This window comes from Mus caroli, chromosome 2 (assembly GCF_900094665.2).
Source record: "Mus caroli chromosome 2, CAROLI_EIJ_v1.1, whole genome shotgun sequence".
Lineage (NCBI taxonomy): Eukaryota > Metazoa > Chordata > Mammalia > Rodentia > Muridae > Mus > Mus caroli.
The window spans coordinates 44475746-44495406 of NC_034571.1; the positions used below are offsets into that span (position 1 = coordinate 44475746).

A 19661-nucleotide genomic window follows, 5' to 3' on the forward strand; every position below is an offset into this window, starting at 1 on the left:
TCGAAGATATTTGCTGGCCCTTTAAGTTGAAAAATCTTCATTCTCATCTATACCTATTATTTTTAGGTTGGTCTTCTCATTGTGTCTTGGATTTCCTGGATGTTTTGAGTTAGGATCTTTTTGCATTTTGCATTTTATTTGATTGTTGTGCCCATGTTCTCTATGGAATCTTCTGCACTTGAGATTCTCTCTTCCATCTCTTGTATTCTGTTGCTGATGATTGTCTCTATGGTTCCTTATTTCTTTCCTAGGATTTCTATCTCCAGAGTTGCCTCACTTTGGGTTTTTTTTTTATTGTTTCTACTTTCATTTTCGGGTGTGTTGGGGTATCCAGGACTCACTGTGGTGGGCGTACTGGGTTCTGATGATGCTGAGTGATCTTGGTTTCTGTTAGCAAGATTCTTACATTTGCATTTTGCCATCTGCTAATCTCTGGTGTTAGATGTTCTAGCTTTCTCTGGCTGGAGCTTGATTCTCCTGTGATTCTGTTAGCCTCTGACAGCACTCCTGGGAGTCCAACTCTCTCCTGAGTTCCAGTGGTCATAGCACTTTCTGCAGGCAAGCTCTCTTCTTGCAGGGAAGATGCACAGAGGTCTGAAGCTCAAATCCACCTCTTGGCTGAAGATGAAGGCCGGAAGGGACCCTGTCCAAGAAGCTCTGTTGCTTCTGAGGCCCATGTGCTATCCTGAGCAGACCGATCAAAGAGACCCAGGATAGAAGATGGCACTCTCACCTGAGTCCCAGGGTCAGAGCCCTCTCTGGAGGCGGACTCCTCGGTGATCCTAAGATCTTGGGTGTGCTAGGGTGCCTGCAGCATGGAGAGTCCTTTGGGGACTGTGACACTGTCTGAGGAGTTCATGCCCAAGGTGGCGCAGTGCTGGCTCTGAACAGAATGAAACCCCTGCTGCTGGTCGGGCTGGTTTCTTGTGTCTCTGTTCCTGCTGGCCTAAGCCCCTCTGGGTTGTTTTGGAACAGATGTTGTGTTCCACTCACCAGCAATCCCAAGATCCTGGGTGTGCTAGGGCGCTTGTAGCATGGAGAGTCCTCTGGGGACCTTTGGACTGTCTGCCAATTTGTGCTCAAGGTGGCATGGAGCTGGCCTCTGTTTGATATTCTTTACTCCTGTTCTTAAAATATACAAGAGCACCTAAGACCTACCTTGCACAACATAGAATTTCAAAATGTTGTAAATTCCACATAAAGGTTAATTATTTATCTTCAATATCAATTTGAGAAACTATTGTTATATATATTAAATAAATGTATGTTATATATGTATATATAATGCTGAAAATGTGGAAATCTAAATAATGAAATATATCCAATTGTATATTTACATGGCAGAGTAAAATGCAGCTTTGAAAGCCAGATTTTATTAACACAAGTATAAGCAATAAATGAAAGTTGTTTGGCTTCTTTTGTTGTTTGTTTCATGTTTTGTTTTGGTTTTATGTGTATGAGTGTTTTGCTTGCCTATATGTCTGTCTACCATTTATGTGTCTGGTACCTATTGAGACCAGAGAGGGCTTCAGAACCCATTGATACTAGGATCACAGACATCTTGGAGCTGCCTTGAAGCTGCTCAGAACCGAACTCTGGTCCTCTCTAAGAGCAACCAGTGAGTGCTCTTACCCACTGAGCCATCTCTCCAGACCCACTTAAAAAAAAAAATCTGATAAGTGAGCATTTGTTAATTCTTCTGAGATAAATTTTGGTCATAATGTTAGATTTCATGTAATAGTAATAACTATTTATTTCCTTTATTCTGTTTAAAAACATAGGCAATGTTAGATATTTGTATCTTAATTAGATGAGTGAAGAAATGTGACCAATAGTAAGGGATGGGGGATCTTAAAGTATTTTTTTCTCTATAATTTTCTTCTCTCACACATCTCACACTGTATATTGAGGAATTGAGATGTATAAATGCATTGTTATTAAAACACACATCACACACATGTGCACACACACACACAAAGCAAAATGTACTCATACAGGACATGCCATTCAGACAACACATTAGGACTAGAGTTCTTTTCCTTGGCTTGTCTTCAGCAACGTCAGTCAGTTTAGAAGCTATCTGTATATTTACTGAGAGGATATTGTTGTCTTGCCAAATAGTAAATTCCTGGGCTCAAGGGATGTTCCTACCTCAGTTTCCCAAGGGCCAGAACTATAGTTGCACACCACCACTCCCAGCAAGACACATAAATGTAAGTATGAGAAAACCCAGCATATACACTGCGCCTCAGCCATTCGTGCTATGTGTTTATGTAGCCACTTTCTTCACAAGATTAAAAAGCACATGTAGGATAAAAGCTGAAATTGGAGTAAATCTTGTTAGTATTTGAACTATTCTTTTACCATGTTGCTACATCTTGCTTCTTTCCAGCTACACAGTTGATTTAAACTCAGATTAATCAATACAAGTACAACCATTACATTTTTGATCAAATCAAAAAGACAAAACAGGCCATAGAGATGTTGTTTGGGGAAGGATTGAAACTTGGGTGAAGTTTGACATTTTTATGTATATTTTCATAATTCATATATAATATGATTAAAGTTGGGTAATTGTTTTATTTACTGAAGTGTGTTTACTTCAATTTGAATTGAATTTTTGTGGAATATACATATACTGTTAACTAGAAACATCTAGTTGTATCGATTGGTCATTGCTGTAGTTTTCACATAGGTTTTCTATACTGTATTAATACGAAATAAACTATATTAAGGGGAATTAAATTTTTGGTTTAATCATACATAGGTTTTTTTTTCCTTAACAATTTGCTTTTTGGAATTGAGAATCTATGTATGTTTATAGAAACCATGTAGTAAATGGAACTGGGTTTCTAGGAACACGTTCCTTGGAGACAACATAGTCCTGGTTATCGTCAGGAAGGAAGCATTGGCAGCCTTTGTGCCATTGTTGGCATCTATGTCACAGGAAAGAACAGCCCACAGAGCAGAGAACTTCGGAAGGAATTCACTTCTTGGAATGTTATAGGTCCTTTGCGGTGTTTCTGTTTTGTAATAATTTTTTGGACAGCCTCTAGTCTGTTAAAAGTATTTCCCATAACTTTTAATTTCTTAATCTTAAACTTTTGTCACTCAAAATTTCCCTTTGTTATAATGTTCTCATTTATTTCACTTTTAACATATGGTACTGGCCTTTTCTTAGCTGCCTCAGTCATTTTGAAATAAAACAAGTAAGTAATTTAAAAATGTAATGTGCTCAGTATTTAACACAACTGAGATCCATTTTCTGAATAAGCCAAAAAGCTGTTTGGGAAGGCAGAGAGGGTAACTTTAGGCTGAGGTTCAATTTTAGTGTCATTTCTCTCACTGAGCAATAATGAGATATTACCTATAGCCTTATGTTTAGTGGTGATTAAATGACATCTTGGGACTAGGAAACATTTGTTTATAATGGTGTAAGTAGAATTTGAATTTAATACATTTTATCTGCTACTAGATTAGATAAAATATTTTTATTTTCCTTCCTGAAAAATTAGTGACAAAACTATTAAAGTTGATCCAATATATTAAAAATATGATTTGGGGCTTGAGAGTTGGCTCAGCGGTTAAGAGCACTAACTGCTCTTCTAGAGGTCCTGAGTTCAAATCCCAGCAACCATGTGGTGGCTCACAACCATCTGTAGTGGGATCTTCTGGTATGTCTGAAGACAGAGACAGTATACTCATATACATAAAATAAATAAAGCTTTAAAAAAAAAGTATGAGTAAAAGAATTCTAAATTGTCACCATCTGATTGGCAAAGACCTAATGAATATCAAAAGTGACTGGAGGTTTGAAGAGACAGCATTATTCATTCTGAGTGTCCATGTTGCCTCATTGCCAGTAGAAAGCATTCTTACCAAGGGGAGCTTGTCTCCCAGCCTCCCAAATGGGAAATAAAAGACATTTCTCTGTACTAGCTGTGTTATATAAATAGGATTATTTTACTGTATTTTTCCATTACAAAGGAGTCTTATTCTTAAGATAATTAAACATTTTTAAATTTATGAGCTGTAATCTCTAGTTATGTGTGGTCCTAAATTTTATCTTACCTAGTTTTTTTACAAACTCATTAATCTCCTTTTTGTCCTTCATTTTCAATCAGATATTTAAAGACTAGAACTTCCTTCAACTGATTTCTCTTGTAACCATCAAAGTCTACACTCATGGTTTCTTAGAACACTAGGATTTATCATTCTTAAAACTTTGTGATTAATGAAGAGCAACATAAATTTTTCGTTAAATTAGCATGAAAATAGTGCAAATTAAAATAAGACTGATGGCAAACCTGACTTTATCCTACAGGTGCTTTTGAATGTGTGTAGTTTTCAGAGGAATTAAAAACAGAAGAGAAAAGGAGGACAACTTTGGGTAAGAGTGCTTGAGTAGTTTCCTTTAAGAATTGTTTTCCATGTGTATAGATGGCTTACATACATGTCTGTCTGTGCACCCCGCATGTGCCTGGTGCCCCTGGAGATCAGGAGTGGACAGGAGGAACAGACAGTTGTGTGAGGGCTGGAACAGAATCTGGGGTCCTACAGGAAATTCTCTGAACTTCTGAGTTATTTCTGTTCCTCCTAGTGTCATGTCTATTCCTCTTCCTTTTCTAACTTGATTTATTTTCAAAGATACTCCTTTTAGAGAATAGCTTTGTCATTGAAATTGATAATGTGCTATATATAAACATAAATAAAATGATAGTCATTCAGTTTCATTTCTTTATTAATGTAATTATTAAGGATATGTGTAGTCCAAGCCTTATTCCTAATATGTAGCTATAAGCAAACATCTGTACTCAAGCATTTTCATAGTAAGAAACGTTAATTAAAAATAGCAATTTTTAGTATACCTTAGCTTCCAGATAAAACTTAGTTTTTGAACTAATTATCATCATAGTGATTATGAATGCCTTTTGATTTTTCTAAGATAATAAATGGTGTGAGTCCCCTGACTGTATCATCTACGAAGCTCTTATTGTTATGTGTACACCAGTCTTCCAATGGCCAGTTCCTGCATCTAAGCTCTAAGACTGGCATTTGACCTGACTGAATCAACTGAAACAAGACTGCAAGCAAACATTGTCCTGTTTCATCATAATAAGCAGCTGTGCAGCTTGTACCACATGTGTTCTCCTCATGCAGTTAGCCTTCAGGGGCCTCTGGGATAGCTGGTTTTGCTGGGCCTTTTGTCCTCTGCCCATGCTTCTTTCTCATGTTCTTAAATTCTCTGTAGTGACAATCAAAGTCCCAAACAAGTTATAGCTCCTTATTCTTTCCTTTCTTTTTTTTTTAAGTTTATGTTGTTCAGCTTACTTTCATACTATTATTTGCTCTTTGGGAAAGATCTTCATAGGAATAATCAATAGGCTTTTTATTTTGCTTTTTTCTTTAAAATTATCTTTTTTGTTTTTGAGATTATAATATAATGCAGTAGTCAGCTTCTGGAGGAACCCCAGCTACAAACCGTGTGTGTGTGTGTGTGTGTGTGTGTGTGTGTGTGTGTGGGAGAGAGAGAGAGTATTTTATTATGAACAAAATATTTTTAAAAAATAGATCCTTTTCCATTTCCTATTGGCTAACAAATACCACTAAAAATTAGCAAAAGTGTGTGACTAAATAAAGCATCTAACATACTCAATGTATCATTACAATTCTAACATAATTTATAATACTAAAATCAATATAAGTGATAAGTCTTAATGTTGAAAATAATAATACATTTTAGTTTTTCTTAAGCTTAAATTTATATACATATACTTGTGGGCTGAACTAAAGCAAACCTTAATATGAAATGCTCATGTATGAATGTTTAGGGACATTTAACATGCTAAAAAAAATGAAAGCAATAAAAATAGTATAGAATAATATTCTAAGTTAATGAAAACTAAAATTCAAGGAACTTAGTGTGCCACAAAACTAATAAAATATTTATCAGCCACCTTGATACTAAAATAAGATGTAATAAAATGTTAAATGAAAGTATTAGGAATAACCTAAAAGTACTGCAGACATTGAAATGGAATGCATTTGACCACACCCAGCAGTCATTTGTAGCCAGAAATGGTCAAAAAGCACTCAGAGCTTTAGAGTAAAAGACTGGAAGTCTAGATGTAAGCAGATGTAAGTCAGAGATAGGCACATTCTTTTGATCTGTGAAGGGCTCAGCAAGAGCCTGTTCACTGTTAGCTAAAGGCCTATTTGCAAACTGAAAACAACAACAACAAAACAAAAATTCACAAAGAGAGATGCCAAGCCCATCTCCAGGAATTGAGTTTCTGATGAATTTTTCATTCTTTATTAAGTTTTCTAAAAACCCAATAATAGATCTATAAATTTAAAAACTCTGTGGAAGATCTGCTAGCAAGTCAGAATGCCAATGTGAGGGAAATTTCACAGGGTCCCACCTAAATGAAGAACTATAGGTAATCAGTTGTTGAGAGAATTAGACAATCTCCAGTAATAAGCCCTGAATACTTCTGCATATGAACAAAACTAATAATATACTTGGTGGGTTATATATTTATATATACATATGTCAGGTTGGGAAGATGGCTCAGCACTGAAAAACATTTGTTGCTCTTAAAAAGACCTAGATTGAGTTCCTACTATCCACATGACGGTTCACTACTCTTTATTCCTCCAGTTCCAGGGGAACGTGACACCCTATTGTACCCCCATGGACACCAGGAACAAATGTGCACTTACATGCATACATACTGGTAAAACAAACATACACATAAAGTAATAAATTTCATTTGCATGTATACATATGTATGTATATTTAACAATATTTAAACAAGATGTTCAAGCAAGAATTGAAGAGAACATCAAGGAAACATGGTAGAAATGATCAAACTATGATACTAATGTGTATTAGGGGGGTTCTCTAAAGGAGCAGAACTGATAGAATGAAATGTATGTGTATATATGTAGGGTATGTATGAAAGATTTATTAGAATGGCTTACAAGCTGAGGTTTGGCAACAAACAAACAAAACAAAACAAAACAATAAACAAAACAAAACAAAAACCCAACCATGTATCTGCCCCAGTAAGAACAAAGCATTGTCCTTTCCATGAAGGAAGTGGTCTGATGTAGTCCACCTGCCACTAGATCCCTGGCTAGTCAGTAATCCTGGGGAATGGTTCCATATCAATCAGGAAATCGTAGTTTGTCTCTGCTGTTGACAGATAAGCACTCAGCAGCAGCTGAAGCCAGGCCAGCCTTGGTGAGTGGAAGTCGATATTGTTGAGCCCATGCATAACCTCTGTCTCTGCCACCATAGCCATTTTGTTCATGGGTCCACTGGGCAGTGACAGGGATGGCTTGGAAAGAGATGGACTGTCCACATGCTAGGTCATGCTGTCTACTTGACTATTGAACTCTTCCTCTACTGAAGTCAATTGTTATGAGCATTTACATGAGACACAGTTACCTTTATATCCTTTGACCAATTTGAGAGAGGTGGTCACATAATATCTTCCAAAATGTCCTTCTCATTAATTTTTCCAGTCATGTTCTATACAAGTAGCTGACTATCAAGCTAATCCACTGGTTATACATCATGTATCAGTAAACAGTCTCACAATTGGCCATTTCTCCTAAGCAAAGCATTTGACCATTTTTACTGCCCAAAGTTCTGCACACTGTGAAAATTTACCCCTCATTGTCTTTAAAAGTTGTCCCAGAAAGAGATTAATATGCTGCAGCTGTCCACTACAGGGTGGCACTTGCATAGAATGATGAACCATTTGTAAACCAGGCCCTACTCTTCTCCTCCTCAGCCAACTGGTAATAGAGCTTATCCCATGAGGCTATAAGCAGATGACATTACAAATGAAGTAGAAACCATAGGCTCTTGAGCTATTTCATCATGCAGCTCATGTTCTCGAAATCTGCTCCGGACCAATCATGTGTATTTAACTTTTATTTGGTAATGTATTGCTTCTGTGTGCATTGTACTTTTATGAGTGGGACGATATCCAATACTTGATAGGCAGCTCAGATCACATGGTAACTTGTCAGACATTCAGATTCCACTAAGGCCCAATAGCAAGCTAAGGGCTGTCCCTAAAAGGTGAGGATAACTGTCTTAAATGATGATAGATTCCTGTTCCAAACTCCCAAGGTCCTTCTGTATGATTTACCTTTAGCAGCTTGACAAAGGTCACAAACATTATCTGTCACTGACACAAGTATCATCAGGTCTGCTGGATCTTTTGTCAAAGGGACAGAGCAGTCTTCATATCCTGGACCTATTATGGAGCCGGCTCCTATTCCAAGACCTATTTAAAGCTAACAGTTTTCCAAGTCATTTGGGTACATGGCAAGACACCCAAGTGAGAAATGAGCTGTATCCCTATCCAAATAGGACCATTAAGCAGCTTTGTTCTTTGTTCTTAATGGTGAGAGGGGCCTGGATAACAACCTTATCCTTTATCATAGAAGGGATATCTCCATGCTACACATGACTGAACTCTGAGAAATTTCACTGACAAAGAAGGCCCTTGAAATTTGGATTTATTTCCCATCCTCTGTGTACGCTAGTTTTGTGTCAACTTGACACAGCTGGAGTATCACAGAGAAAGGAGCTTTAGTTAAGGAAATGCCTCCATGAGATCCAACTGTAAGGCATTTTTCTCAATTAGTGATCAAGGGAGAAAGGCCCCTTGTGAGTGGGACCATCTCTGGGCTGGTAGTCTTGGTTCTATAAGAGAGCAGGCTAGCAAGCCAGTAAGGAACATCCCTCCATGGCCTCTGCATCAGCTCCTGCTTCCTGACCTGTTTGAGTTCCAGTCCTGACTTGTTTGGTGATGAACAGCAATGTGGAAGAGTAAGCTGAATAAACCCTTTCCTCCCCAACTTGCTTCTTGGTCATGATATTTTGTCCAGGAATAGAAACCCTGACTAAGACCCTCTGATATACTTATGCACTACCAACAAAACCAAAAATGGCTACTGCAGCCTGCTTACTTGTTCTAGCCTACATAATGCCATCCATATAGTGGACAATTGATATGCTGTAGAAGAAACAGAGACCAAGATCCCTTTGAACTAAGTTTTGACTTAGGGCTAGAGAGTTAATATACCCTTTAGGTCAAGCTTTAAATGTATCCTGATGGCCTTTTCAACTGAAAGCAAATTGCTCATAGAGGCCTGTACAGACAGATACCTAGAAAAGGCATTTCCTAGATCAATAGCTGACTACCTTGTGCCGTGAGATATGTTGATCTTCTCATATAAGGGTCCAGCTGCAATATGAGTCATTTCTTGATTACTTTTTTAAATAGTCAGCTCTCATTCTACATGATCCTTCTGTCTTTTGCACTGGCCAGATGAGAGAACTGAACGGACATGTCATGGGTAGTCCTACCACTACATCTTTCAAGTCCTTGATTGTGAAATTAACTTCTGCAATTCAGTGAGGGATACAGTATTGGTTTTGCTGTATTTGGTTCACTGCTTTTCTTGGTAGACCCATCACCAGTGGCTTCCATTTGGTCTTTCCAACCATAATAGCTCATAATAGTTCCACAAGCTTTTCAGCTTGTTTTTCTATCAGCTTTTCAGTATCTGAATCTGAATCCAATTATACATTCAATAACTTAAGGAATAACCACATAATGAATACAGAGACCGACTGGATCCCCTTCAACCAAAATTAATTGAATACCTGACTTATTTAATTCTGTTCTGCTTGGTTTTTGTTTCAATGATCTCAGTGTCTCAATGTCACCATCTATCACTGTGGCTGGGCAAGGAGCAGGGGTTTCAATATGTGGTTTTAGCCTGTAGTATAGTTTCTGTTTTTGAATTTGGGTACCTTTATATTTGGTGCATAAATGTTTAGAATTGTGAAATTATCAGTGGATTTTTCCTTAAATGAGTATTTGGTGTCCTTGCCTGTCTCTTCTGATTAGTCTTGGCTTGAAATCTTTTTGTCAAGCTATGAGAATAGCTATGTTTGCTTGCTTCTTGGATCCATTTGCTTAGAATACATTTTTCCATTCTTTTTCCTCCGAAGTGACATCTGTCATTGATGGTGACATTTGTTTTTTGGATGTATAGGACATATCCTCTTTTCTAATCCAATTTGTTAGTCTGTTTGTTTTTATTGGGGAATTAAGGTCATTGGTATGGATTGTAAATAATGAGTACTGTTTATAGATTCCTATTATTATTTTTAACTCCCCCTTTTCTGTTGACAGGTATGGGATTATTTATTACTTTTGTCTTTGATATAGTTAACCCTTCAGACTGAAGCTTTCTTTCTAGTGCATTCTGTAGAGCTGATTTAGTGAACTGAAATTGTGTAAATTTAGGGGTTTATTTGGAATATTTTGTTTCTTATTTGATTATTATTGATCGTTTGCTGAGTCCTAAAGTCCAGGCTAGCATTTGTAGTTTCTCTTGAGTTTGTAGAATGAGTCTAGGCCTTTCTGGCCTTTGGAGTCTCCCTTGGGAAGTTAGGTATTATTCTAATGTGCCTGCCTTTATACAGGACTTGGTCTTTTTCCCATAAGATTTTTACAGCCTTCTTTTGTACTGGATATCTAATGTTTTGATTATTATGTGTCATGGGGAGTTTTTTTTTTTTCTCTCTGATCCTCTCCTGTCTATTTGGTGTTCTGTATCTTTGTATAACTTGATAGGCACCGTGTTCTTGATTACATTGGGGAAAGTTTCAAGTTTTCATTTATTATTTTGTTTTCTGTTTCTTTGACCTGTGTTTCTTCTCTTTCCTCTATCCATTCATATCATATTCATAGAGTTTGTCTTTTTGCATACTTCTAGATTTCTTGGATGCTTTGTGCCAAGATTTTTTTTTTTTTAGATATAACATTTTCCTTGACTGTTTTTCATTTGTAAAACATTTGAAATTTTTTAAAATTATTTTAAATGTAATCTAAATACTTACACTTACATAATTTGTCCTACCTTGTTGATTTCTACAATCTACTTGTTTGTTCAGCCTTGAGTGTTTGCTCTATAATTGTTTACAAAAACCTCATTTTTGAGATATGGAAAACGACCTTATAGAAGTAAAAGTAATGGGTGAAATTGCCAACCTATTCAGTAGACTTCAATCTTGTTGGCTTAGTAGTTGGTTCTGTCAACAAACCTAACAATAGAATGTCCATATATACAGTATTCTTCATGACTCCAGTGATTAACCTAACAGAGGCATCAAGGAAAATGAAGCACAAACTTACAGATATAGGAACAAAAAATACTGAGATCAGGTGGGTTGGGCTCTCAGGGAGAAGCCATAGCAACCTGAAATTTCAGTTTTGTTATTATATATACTTGAACAAGAGTTATCACAACAGCTTTGTTGTTGTTGTTTATTAAATTATTTTATTCATTCACATCCAAATGGTGTCCCCCTTCCCAGTGTCCCCTCTGAGTTCTTTACCCCATCCTCCATCCCCTATCCCCTTTGCTTCTGAGAGGGTGCTCCCCTATCTACCCACCCATACCCACCTCACCTCAGCTAACATCCCCCTTTCCTGGGGCATCAAGTTTCTACAGGATTAGGCAGATTCTCTCCTACACAGGCCAGACAATGCAGTCCTCTGCTACATTATGTACCAGGGACCACAGACCAGCCCGTGTATGTTTTTTGGTTTGTGATTCAACTCTGGGAGCTCTAAGGGGTCTGGGATAGTTGATACTGTTCCTATGGGGTTGCTATCCCCTTCAGGTCATTCAGTTCTTCCCCTAACTCTTTCATAGAGGTCCCCATTCTCAGTCCAGTAGTTGGCTGTAAGTATCTGCATTTGTCTCTGTCAGCTGCTGGTAGAGCCTCTCAGAGGGCAGCCATGCTAGGCTCCTGTCTATAAGCACAACATAGTATCAGTAATAGTCACAGAGTTTGGTGCCTGCCCATGTGATGGATCCCAAGTTCGGCCAGGCACTGGATAGCCATTCCTTCAGTCTCTGCTCTATTTTTGTCCCTGAAGTTCTTTTAGACAGGAATAATTCTGGGTCCAATTTTTTGATGGTGGGTGAGTGGCCCCATGCTTTTTAAAAAGGGGGCATAGTTACTGCATACATAAAAACAAGGAAGTGGAATTATTATATACAGCTTAGCAAGGAAGTGGGTTTCACTAGTCTCAGTCAGCAGAGTCTCTTTGGGGCTCAGTCTTCAGACTATAAACAGAGGAGAAAGCTATGGTGGACATTTTCTGCACAAACTGTCCATAGTCACACTCGGATTAGAGGAAAGCTTTGTCATCCCAGTGAACTTCACCCAAGGAAGGCTTTGCCAGTCTCATGTGACCGAGGTAGTGTAGTACTTGGCATACACATGCCCATGTCAACAAGCATACAGTCACCTGGGTCATTTCTCTCTCCTTCCTCTCTCTTTCCTCCCTCCTCCCTCCCTCCTCCCTCCCTCCTACCCCTCCTCCCTCTCCCTCCCTCTCTCTCTCTCTCTCTCTCTCTCTCTCTCTCTCTCTCTCTCTCTCTCCACCCACATATGAATGTTCTCTGTTACTGTGTTTGGAAATATGTTGCAGTTACTTTCTGAAAATCTGATTATACTAGAAGATGATCATAACCCTAAATTAACTAGTTTCCCCAAAATAATGAATATAATGAAAGTATACCATTGGATTGGACATGACAGTACTATCTCTCTTCCCAGTGCTGGAGAGGTTAAGGCGTTGCATTTCAAGGCCACTTGCCCTTGTAGATGAGGGAACACTTCTATCAGGACCAGATTATTCCAACCAAAGAGTTTGTCCATATGGAGTGAATATTTTTAGAAAATACTGGTTAGGGAAGAAAAGGAAAAAATACTGCTTATTTTTACAAACCTAATTCATTTGTTATTAGTTCTTTGTGAAGCCTAAAGATTATCAACATGAAAGGATCTTCAGTTCCTCTATATTTTAAATACAGTGCCTAATGAAGCCAGATTATGTAGACATGCAGCAAAGGGCTGAAGAAAATGTTGTCATTGGGCAAGATTCACAGTCATATTTGAATTTTTCATCAGGTCATAGACATACCTAGTAGGATCTTCTGCTCTTTGCTACAAAGATGTCACAGTTACATTTGACCCATACTAATTCAAGGTCCATTGATAGAATAATTTAGAATAAACATTCTAATGGTCTTCACTCTATTAAACAGCAGTTTGCATATGCTCAGGTAAAATTATTCTCCTTCACAAAACAGTTCTAAACAGAAATCGTTCATGGATTGTATGATTAAAATTTTTATTAAAAAATTGGAGGCCTTTATAAAGTAGGCATAATCTACAAACATTTTTATTTATTCAGATGTTTAATTACTATTACACTGAATTACTGGAATTTTATTTTATTAATTAATTTCTTACTATGATAATGTATGGGTTAAATCATTGTAAATGTAAATTAAAATGTTTTTAAAGTTACTTTTAGGATACATATGATTAGTATTTTGAAAATTGCATAGATGCTCTTTTATAGCTATGCAAAACAAGACAGCTATTGCACTACTACAGCTGTGGGAGACAAGAGAACATGTGTACTACTACAGCTGTGGAAGACGAGAACATGTGCACTACTACAGTTGTGGGAGACAAGAAAGCATGTATTTTCCTACACATTTTTGAATTTTATAATTAGATGTATAGAAATATTTTAAGAAAGCATATTTTACAAGAAATTAGAAATATGCTAAAACTACAAATTTATATTTCAAGTTTCAGCCATATTTAATGGAATTTAAGGCATATAGAATACTGCATTTGGAATTAGTCTGTGATTTTTAATATAAACTGTTAGCATCATAAAATTTAAGTCAGAATAGCTCACAAACAACCTTCTTTTAGTATTTTCAGAAGTATCTCAAGTATTTTAATGTATAGACACAAACACAGGAATCAATAGTAATGAATAAAAGCAACAAGGGTACTGTATTCAAATTTATTTGTCTGTAACTTGAAACGTGGTAAACTCTAAAACCACCTGTTAAAGGAATGGCCCTGTAAAATTAAAATTTCCTCCATGATTGTACTGTGAGGTAATAAGAACAAAGCTTTTTAGGTAAAGGGTATATTCTCTGGATAAATCCATCTGTCAATCACATTCATGATCTTTATAAAAACACTTTTTCTGCCAAGCTTTGCTAAGATGGTATAAAATACTGATTACGGAATTCATGTGATAAGAATAGAGTTTTAGTTTTTGCACAAGTCAGAAATCTTGAACTTAGTAATTTTTTATCTAGCTCTTAAAACAGGTCAAGTATAATTCAGATTATATTTTGTAAGAACTAGGAATAAGGAACAAATTTCTAACAGAACTAAGTAAATCTGGGAGATGGAGAAGAGTCCTAGTTAGATGTCCAGTGACAAACAGTTAGCCCTGAAAATTTACATAGAAATATTACATGGAATCAATAGGTCATATTTAGGATGTGTGTGTGTGCACAAACATATATGCATACAATAATAATTGATGAGAAAAGAGGCCATGAATTTGAAAACAAGCTGAGAGGTATATTGGAGGGTTTGAAGGGAGGAAAGGGAAGAGGAAAATGATGTAATTAAATTATAATCTCAAAATAAACCAAACATGTGCACAGAAACTGGATAGTTAAAAAGCACTATAGAAACTGCTCCCCCTGTGACATGCATCTCCATCTACAGCAGGGACTTAGGACAAGGCTCTGCCTGTAAGAGCTTGCCAAAAAGCTCAGCAGCTTGAGCCTCATTGCTAGATTCCACATGGTGACAGGAGAGGACTGACTCCCGCAGGTTGTCCTCTGACCTCATAGTGCATGAATACAGGACATCTACCACACACCACTCCAACCCAGTATACAATAAATTCCAAATGTATAAACGAAGAGAGAGAAAATGCTAATAAAATCTGTGTTGAACAGAACTGCCTGAGTTTTCTAAAGAGAAATTTCAATGTAATTTTTAGATTTGTTTATTTACTTAAAATAGACCTACCTTCTCCTTGCTTTAGATAATTAAATTAATTTATTTCTTTAATAAGAAATTCATAACTTGAAGATTTTTCTGTTTAAATAAATGAAATTCATTCATCTCTACACTTGCTCATGTGTTCTTGTACTTCTCTTTTAGGAGAGCATCAAAGATGTCCACTTCTGCCTCCGTAAGATAGATATTGCAGGCTGTGTGGTGTAGAAAATACCTATAGAAATTAAGACACTCAAGGTGAGTAGAAAGTGCAGCCTCATAAGTCATTACTGTGCTCACTCAGAGTTTAATTTGCCATTTTTCCTCCCGCATGGTCTTTCCTTCAGAGTTACTGGTGTCTGACTGCTTACCTGTGTGCACACCTACAAATCCCAGCTGTATCTGAAATTTTTCAAATGAGCTATACAAACCAGAAAAGGCATATTAAAATTTACTTACTACATTGGGACATTGTCAACATATGACCTAAAAAATGGGCCACTGTCCTTCATCTCCAGAAGGCTTGTAAAGTGAAATGAGGGGATGTAAAACTAAACTTTAGTTATCTTTTTAATATAAATCAGAAATAGAGATATAAAATACTATTTTTCAATAGCAGTATAAAATTTAGATTTCATACAAAGTATACTTTTGTCACTATTTGAACCAGATACAACAGTTGATACAGCCTTTGAGGCAAGGGACTGTAACTACCCCCTCTCCCCATAGTACTCTATTTTCCAGATTCCATTAGAGTACAAGTACTTAAAATCTGGTTTCTCTTAAATTTTTAATTAGCAATTAATGTTTTTACTAGGTTTGGCAGGGTTTTTTGTTGTTGTTGTTCTTTGTTGTATTGTTGTTTTGTGTGTGTGTGTTTGTGTGTGTCTGGTTGTCTGTGTCTGTGTGAACTTGGGCTCTTTTGTATTTCCATACCAAAAAAATTTTTTTCTTTTAAAATGAGATTCAAATTTTTTTGTATTAATCATTCCATTCATTTACATCTCAAATGATATTCCATTTCCCAGTTAGCCCCACCACCAACCCCCCATCCCACATCTGCCCTCCCCCCTCCCTTTTGCCTGTATATTCCCCCACAAATGCCCATAAACATACAAGAAGCCTACAGGACTCCAAACAGATGGGACCAGAAAAGAAATTCCTCTTCTCATACCATAATTAAAACACCAAATGCACAGAACAAAGAAAGAATATTGAAAACAGTAATGGAAAAAGGTCCTGTGTGTGCCCTCCCCCATACCTGATCATGTTCCCCTCTTTCCCTCCCTGTCTTCTTTCCCATCCAGGTCCCTCCCTCCCCCCTCCCACCATGATTACTTTCTTTTCCCTCCCAAGTGGGACTGATGCGTCCTCACTTGGGCTCTTTAGCTTGTTAACCTTCTTGAGTTCTGTGGATTGTGTCCTGGGTATTCTGTACTTTTTTGGTTAATATCCACTTATTAGTGAGTACATACCATGCACATTCTTTTGGGTGGGTCTGAGTTGCCTAATGTGGAATGGAATTTTCAAGTTCCATCCATTTGCCTACAAAACCCATGATATCCTCATTCTCAATAGCTGAGTAGTATTCCATTGTGGAAATGAATCACATTTTCTGTATCCATTCTTACTGTCAGTTTCTAGGTTTTTATTTCATTCCATAGAATTTTATATATATTTACATGATAATTTCTTCTTCTATATAACTGCAAATTACAATTACCTGAATTAAAGTAACCTCTTGATAGTTCTTTTTTGTTTGTTTGTTTGTTTGTTTGTTTAGGGGGACGTTTTAAGTTAATTAAATTTTTTACAATCCATTTTTTTTTACTTTTCTTAATTGGATATTTTCTTTATTTACATTTCAAAGGTCATCCCCTTTCCTGGTTTGCCCAATCCAGGAAGCACCCTATTCCATCCTTTCTCCCCCTGCTTCTATGTGGGTACTCCTCCACCCACCTACACAAACCCACATCCCTGCCCTCGATTCCCCTCCACTGGGGCATCTATCGAGCCTTCATAGGACTAAAGACCTCTCCTTCCACTCATGCATAACACGGCCATCCTCTGCTACATATGCAGCTGGAGCCACTGTACTCCTTTGTTGATAGCTTAGTCCCTGGGAACTCTGGAGGGTTCTGGTTGGTTGATATTGTTGTTCTTCCCATGGAATTGCAAAACTCTTTAACTCCTTCAGTCCTTTCTCTAACTCCTCTATTGGGGACCCCATGCTCAGTCCAGTGGTTGTCTGCGAGCATCTATCTCTGTATTTGTAAGGCTCAGGCAGGGCCTCTTAGGAGAGAGCCATATCAGGCTCCTTTCAGCATGCATGTCTTGGCATTCACAACAGTGTCTGGGTTTGGTGACTGTTTATGTGATGAATCCCCAGATGGGACAGTCTCCGGATGGCCTATACTTCAGTCTCTACTCTACACTTTATCTCCATATTTGCTCCTGTGAGTATTTTGTTCTCCTTCTAAGAAGGACCAAAGTACCCACACTTTGGTCTTTCTTCTTATTGAGCTTCAAGTGGTCTGTAAATTGTATCTTAGTTATTTGGAGCTTTGGGGCTAATATCCACTTATCAGTGAGTGCATACCATGTTTGTTCTTTTGCGATTGTTTTACCTCACTCAGGATAATATTTTCTACTTCTATCCATTTCCCTAAGAATTTCATGAATTCATCATTTTTAGTAGCTCAGTAGTACTCCATTGTATAAATGTACCATATTTTCTGTATCCATTTCTCTGTTTAAGGACATTTGGATTGTTTCTAGCTTCTGGTATTTATAAATAAGGCTGTATGAACATAGTGGAATATGTGTCCTTATTACATGTTGGAGCATCTTCTGGGTATATGGCCAGGAGTGGTATAGCTGGGTCCTCAGGTAGTTCTATGTCCAGTTTTCTGAGGAATCACCAAACTTATTTCCAGAGAGATTGTACCAGTTTGCAATCCCACCAGCAATGGAGGAGTATTCCTTTCTCTCCACATCCTCACCAGCATCTGCTGTCACCTGAGTTTCTTATTTTAGCCATTCTGACTAGTATGAGGTGGAATCCCTGGGTTGTTTTGATTGGCATTTCCTTGATGACTAATGTTGAACATTTCTTTAGTACATTCGATATTTTATTCCCACCCCCATCTACCCTCTGACTGTTCCACATCCCACACCTCCTCCCCACCCCCTTTTCTCCACATGCATGTCCCCACTCCTACCCCACCTGATCTTTAAACTCTCTGGGTCCTCCAGTCTCTTGAGTGTTAGGTGCATCATCTCTGAATAAACATAGACCCTCTACTGTATGTGTGTTGGGGTGCCTCATGTCAGCTAGTGTATGCTGGCTAGTTGGTGGTCCAGTATGTGAGAGATCTCAGAGGTCTAGATTAATTGAGACTGTGGTCCCCTTACAGGATCTCCCTTCTCCTCAGCTTCCTTCACCCTCCCCTAATTCAACAACAGAGGGCAACTGCTTCTATCAGGCCTTAGTACCTCCCCTTGACATGGATCCCACTTTGCGCTTGTCAGTGGATCCTCTTTTTCTCAGACTCCTCTCCATTTCTATCCCTGTAATCCTTTCAGACAGGAACACTGATGAGTCAGAGTTGTGACTATAGGATGGCAACCACACCCCTCACTTGATGCCCTGTCTTCATGCTGGAGGTGGGCTCTATAAATTCCCTCTCCCTACTGAAGGCATTTCATCTAAGGTCCCTCCCTTTGATTCCTGAGAGTCTATCACCTCCCAGGTCTTTGGTGCATTCTGGAGGGTCCCCACAACCTCCTATTTCCTGAAGTTACATGTTTTCATTCTTTCTGCTGCCCTCAGGGATTCAGTCCTTTTCCCTCACCAAATACCAGATCAGATTCTCTTCTCCCCCCAACCCCCATCCACTTTCCCTCTCAGGTCCCTCCCTCCCTCCCCACTTTTCTGTATCCATTCTTCTGTGGTGGGTCATCTGGGTTGCTTCCAGCTTCTGGCTATCAAAAACAAGGCCGCTATGAACATAGTGGATCATGTGTGCCTGTGACATGGTGGCCATCTTTTGGGTATATGCCCAAGAGTGGTATCACTTTTTAACTATGGGGATAATTCCCTCCTCCCTGTAAATATTTACCCTGATGTTGTGTATTTGATAAATCCTGCTCTGACATTTCTGTGTCATCTTATTCTATAGTTTTCTTTCCTTTTAGTTTTCAGCTGGGAGCTTGCTCTCTGCAGACTCCTCTTCTTCTGCTTCTCTGGCTTCATGCTCACAGTAGCTGAAACTGACCATTTGCCACATCTTTATAACTCTATTTTTTTTCATTTTGATTTTTTTAATTAGGTATATTCTTCATTGCATTTCCAATACTATCCCAAAAGTCCCCCCAAACCCCCTCCCACTCCCCTACCCGCCCACTCCCACTTCTCGGCCCTGAGGTTCCCCTGTACTAAGGCATATAAAGTTTGCATGACCAATGAGCCTCTCTTTCCAATGATGGCCAACTAGGCCATCTTCTGATACATATGCAACCAGAGACACGAAGTAGGGAGAAAGTGGGCAGCCTTGTCTAGTCCCTGATTTTAGTGGGATTGCTTCCAGCTTCTCACCATTTACTTTGATGTTGGCTACTGGTTTACTGTAGATTGCTTATATCATGTTTAGGTATGGGCCTTGAATTCCTGATCTTTCCAAGACTTTTATCATGAATGGGTGTTGGATTTTGTCAAATG

At 38.0% G+C, this 19661-nt stretch overlaps 1 protein-coding gene across 4 annotated transcripts in view; it reads left to right on the top strand.

Annotated features, from left to right (window-relative positions):
- The window catches only part of Mbd5 (methyl-CpG binding domain protein 5), a 358857-nt gene that overhangs the window by 134432 nt on the left and 204764 nt on the right, over positions 1-19661 (top strand). For all 4 annotated transcript variants that reach the window (XM_029474046.1, XM_021182635.2, XM_029474045.1 and 1 more), the window contains exons 3-4: positions 4325-4390; positions 15107-15199. The gene's annotated coding sequence lies outside the window, so the exon portion shown is untranslated. The remainder of the gene's footprint in view (positions 1-4324; positions 4391-15106; positions 15200-19661) is intronic.